The following is a 5608-nucleotide window of genomic DNA, read 5'->3' as shown; positions in this document are numbered from 1 at the left end:
TTCATTTCTGAGTGACTGTTTCTCACCTAATCTACATTTCATGCTAAATCGGTTTAACTGAATTTAAACACTATTCAGCTGGGTGGTTGTGACCACACCAAAAGAATCAATAAAATCCTTTCTAATGATGGCAAGTTGTAGGCAACAATTTAGAGCCATTGCAAATTCTCAGAATTAAACATGGCATCTAGTTTATTTCATATTTTTGTTTACTTTTTGTTTTAGTTGGAGTCTTTAGGTTGGGGCCTCCTTTGCTAATACAGCATTTGTAGAAAAGTTTAGTTAGCATGTGATGGGGCACATTGAGATGGAGGAGAAGTGCCTTTATCATTTCCAGAATTCAAGCTGTGATGGATTTGTAGATGGGCGGCACATCTTTATTTTCCATCCCACTGAATCCCCACGCTGACCACGTTTACTACAGTTTCCAGATTCACTGGAAAGAAAATTGAGATATAATACTCAGAAAGTACCAGCTACACTGCCTTTCAGTATCACATGCCCCGTTTGGAGTCATTTTGTTGCTGCTTGTTTGGTGAGCAACAGCGAGAGACAGGGACAGAGAACGAAAGAGACAAAAGGGGGAAAAAGACAATGAATTGAAGTGGCACTGTAATCTTAGGTTAGCCGGCGCTGTGTTTTGCAAAGAGGACTTGTCTTGTAGTTTAACGATAGTGCTGAAGATGAATATATTTTTGTAGCATGATGTCAATCCCTCTTCCAAACAACATGGAAACAACGTGGAAAGAATGTTTTCGTTTGGGTTTGAACATTGCTTGCTTCTTTTTCTTCTTTTAAATTAAAAACGACAGGCTTTTAGGAAATGCTTCTCCTCTGACGTGACATGTAAAGGTTTCTAAACAGTCCAATTTTTAATTATGTTGATGTAGCAATATTAGTAAGGGCTTTTCTTAGGACCTGAACCTGACACTCAGTCTGGGGGTGATATCCATTGTAGCTTTACACTGACCCACCTATACTTGTAGTTTCATTTGTGCTGGGCATGGACATTTATTAAATACTTTTGATATGTGGATAAAAATACCAGGCTTTATGTAACCATCTTGCTTTGGTTACATAAAGCAAGATGGAATTGAAGAAGTCAGAATTGAATTTGGCTTCAATTCTGACCTTCTTTGACAAAATGTAGAGTACCACAGCGCTGCTTTGTGGATCCTCAGTGTGCTGTGCTGAATGTATTTTACATGGAATTGAATTAAGCCACACACACATATAAGAACAGTGGAGGGCTATCCCTTGCAAAACATCAATACCCCTTGAACATTTTTACATTTTCTTGTGCTAGGAAACTTTAAGGCATTCCTTGAGACTTTACATGATAGACCAGCACAATGTAGTGCATAATTTTCAAATAAAAGGAAAGTGATATGATTTTATTTAAAGTCTGACATGCATTTGTATTCAACCTCCCAAAATTAATATTTTGTAAAATGTTTTAGGGTATGTCTCTACTAGATCTGCATATAGAGACAATTTCTTTTCAACTCCTTTTTGCAAAATAGTTAAAGATCAATCAGAATGGATTATGAGTGTCTATGAAAAGCAATTTGCAGTCTTGCCACAGATACTTGGAGCATCCAGCCAACTCTGGAGTACTTTTGCATTCAATTAGCTTTTCTTCCTCTACTGCAATTTATTTTTTCAACTACTCTGACCATCTTCCCACATTTTTCAGGAGAAATAGATCCTCACATCACAATGTGAGGATGTAAAGAAGTTACTGCCATAACCATGTTTCACCGTGGTTATGGCACAGATTTTACTCCAACCTTATCCCGGACCCACCTGTTGTGTTCCTTGTGTTCACTAATATTCTGAGGCCAAACCTCCAGGGCCTTCACAAGCAGCTTGGTTTGTAATGACATTAAAATACACAGGTGAAGTCTGTTTGCCAAATAGACGGCTCCTAAAATAAATTGGCTGCACTGGATTGTGTTTAGGAGTAAAGGGAGTTGAATGCTTTTGCATAACACAAAATATTTCTTGGTAACAAACAACTGTTATATTCTGCTTCAAAAATGTGACACTTGTGTTCATCTATCACATGAAGTCTTATTGAAATACATTAAAGTGCGTGGTTGCTATGTGACAAACTGTGGAAAGGTTTAAGGTGTATGAACACTTTGCAGGGGATTACATTTTTGTGTTGTGCTGTTAAAAGATCACATTGCTGCCAGAAGGAATCCGAAGAAGAGATTAGTGCTTTCTCTATTATATTTGCATCACGGTTATGATTACTACTAAATTTATCCCTGAATGAAACACTTTAGCAAGCATATGCAGGCAGTCCACTGTTCACGGCCACTTTACCTACATGCAGAGGGTCAAGGGATGTAAGGTTCAGGATACAGAGTTGTACAAAGATTTTAGAATTCTAAAAAAAATGTATTTATGTTTATTATCATGAAGAAATATATATATATATATACATAGATATACATATGTAAAATACATAAACATACAGCATTTGATTATATTATTGAAGATATTAGAAGAGAAGTTGATGAATATTGTTTGTATTATCAATTTATTGTTATGCATTTTGCACATTTAAAAAGAACAATAACATTACATTTATGTAGTTGGCTTTGTGCTATGCAAGGACAACTTTGAACTGCTTCATTGACCTTCTTCTCCATAACCATTAAGCTTTAGATTTACAAATTATAATGAAAAGAAAATAGCTTAGCTTTTATACCAGCTATTAGCTTGTTTTTTTTTCCTTCCAACAATGGCCATACAGGGTGACATTGAAGAACACAGTGGATTATCTCTTTTGTTTGTGCTTCAGATTTGTCTTTGGTTGAGAGCAACATGGCTTTTATGGCCAATTGCACTTTTTCTCCAGAGTTGTGCAATAAAAGGATTGAGCCGATAAAGTCAGGAGCAAAACTGTAACAAGATTTCTTTGTCTGAAAATTTGTCTTCAAGTTCTAGAATGATTTCTTTTTTGTACAAAAATGAAGGGAGGCAAACATGTTTTCTTTTCCTTTTTTGTTTAATAAAACAGTACTTATGTTATTTACTTAATTTCCTAAAACAAAATACTTTTAAATCCAACATAGTTTTTGACCTTACATGTTAAAATGAGAGAATAAATGTGAATTTTCTACAGCTTGAACGTTTTCCACCAGAAATATAGTATTCAAAGAGGGGAAAAACAAAGATTAAATACCATGTCTGAGTATATATTATTGTCTTTTTTTGCCAGGTCTGGTTTTGTTACATTTCAGAATGTGAAACATAAGACACAGTGCAGTCATGAGCTTCCTATTACCTTCACTCATTTCATTATGTAAATATCACATATTTACAGGTCCATGGCGGTTTTCATCATTACAAACATGCTTTCCAACAATGAGTCTTTTGGTTATTCCTAGATTCCTACTGGAATATTTTTTTTCTTGTATTTTTATCAAACGTAATATATTCTAATTTTCACTGAAAAGAACTTCAAATGTAGTAATTTTCTAAAGCACAAAAGGTCGATTAGGGTGAATGAAAACAGAACAAGATTGAATCTGTATGGACATAAACACACAAAATGCACACAAGCTCACACATCCACATGCAGTACATATGCTGGTAGTTCAGTGATACTGATAGAGGGTTGTGATCGATGTAGATGATTTGGTAACCTTCTGTAAATGTTCTCTTTTTGTTTCTTTTGGTTATGGTATGGCCCTGTAAATCCTGATTCTCTGCATTAGTCTTTAAATAAAAAGAAAACAAATGACTGGTTTGTCTGCTTCTGTGGCTCACCAGACAGATGTGAAAATATTTATTATTAAGATGAAATTCCTCATGTTAATTTTTTAACTGTTAAGCTGAAAACTGTGCAAGTTATATTAAATGTTTTTCTTACCCTTTACCACACAAGCAATTTAACAGAAAAAAGAAATTTTAAATGAAAATACTCATTTTGTTACCAAAGATTTGTTACCAATCTAAGTGGTAACAAAATTTGTGGAAATAATTATTTTCTTGAAAATATATAAAATATAATTTTTTGAGTGAATATTTTAAAAAAGCTTCACATGTAATTTTTTTCTGGAAGTCTCTATTTCATGGAGGTAACAATGTGATTTTGACTTAAATACATGAGTAGTTAGGTCTTCGAAAACATTAAAGAACTATTAAACAATACACTCAAGTATATCAGTTTTAAAGAAATCTTCACAATATGTAGTTTAAATATGTCTACACTTGTGTTCTGTAATGATAGATAAAATTAAACAGCTTTCTTGGTTTTACTGGGCAGCTTAGATTAAGGGCGTCAAACTCATTTTCATTTTGGGCCGTGTTAAAAATCTGAATGCTCTTAAAGGGCCAGTTGTGCCAGAATGTATCGGTAAAACCATTAAACTGTTAAAGTATCAATACATAACTGTTTGTTTCAGCATTCAATTAACATAGAACATCTTTTCACACTGATCAGTCTCTCCAGAATTTTGTGATTGTTTTTGTATTTTTTTGCTATCAAAATCACAGACTTTGTGGTGCTAACTTAGAAATATTTGCAAGGATTTTTTACGATATTTGCACTAACGTACGATGTTAAACGTAACTTTTTATTTATCGCTGTATCAATCACCTACTATAACTTGATATCAAGTAAAGCTGAAGCAGCTTTACACTGAAACTTCAACTGAATGTTTTGGACCAATTTTGAGAAAAATTTGCAGAGAAATCAGAAAGAAATTAAAGATTTGCTGATTTTGTGTCAATTTTGCAGATTTGTGAAAATTGGAGGGAGTTGTTGATGTAATTTTTTGTCTAGAGGGCCACATAAAAAGCTACGGTGGGCCTGATTTGGCCTCCAGGCTTTGAGACACGTGTGGCTTAGATGAACATTTCAACAGTGAATAAATCAAGTGAAACATTAAGTAATACAATTGATGGAGATTAGAAAATTATAATCAATTCTTCTATCCTTTACATGAGGTAAAATTTGGTCTGCCATTTGAACAAGACAGAAAAACTTGCTAAACTGAGAGCACAATGCCTGTAAAACAAAGCAGGACTGTGAGAAGCTTCCCCAGTGACCTGAACTACTAAAAAGGGGAAAAAAGAGCTTTCAGAAAGGGAGTCAGGGACTCATTGAGAACAAGTAAGTTAATGCCAGTAAGTGTACCAAAAGTATATGCACAGGAAGAATCTGGAGAGCTAGAGCTAGAAGAGCAATATCAGAAATGTCAGGGTGTAGATGATCACAAAGTTTCTTCAACAGGTTCAGTTCAGGAACAGACTCAGCATCCTGTCCCCAGCTAAACTGACATCCCTCAGTCCTTTGACTCCCGTCTTTTCTGTTACTTGTAAAATGTTTCATCTTTGACCTCAGCATTGGACCCTTCTGCTTTCACATATTTGTCCTCAGCTAAATCAGGAGACTGGAAGTCAGGTGAAGAGGCTGCAGGCCCAGATGGTGTCAGCCTCACAGCTGCAACGGTCTGTGCAGAGCAAACAAAGACGACTGACCCATCAGTTCTCTGACTTCAGACTTGTGGATGGGACATTCCGCCATTCAAGAGAGAGTTTTGTTAGCCCATCTATCAAACAGTCACATACCTGGAACCACTGCAGTTTG

This window comes from Xiphophorus couchianus, chromosome 11 (assembly GCF_001444195.1).
Source record: "Xiphophorus couchianus chromosome 11, X_couchianus-1.0, whole genome shotgun sequence".
Lineage (NCBI taxonomy): Eukaryota > Metazoa > Chordata > Actinopteri > Cyprinodontiformes > Poeciliidae > Xiphophorus > Xiphophorus couchianus.
The sequence above is the reverse complement of the archived record's forward strand: the minus strand, read 5'-3'. Positions refer to the sequence as shown.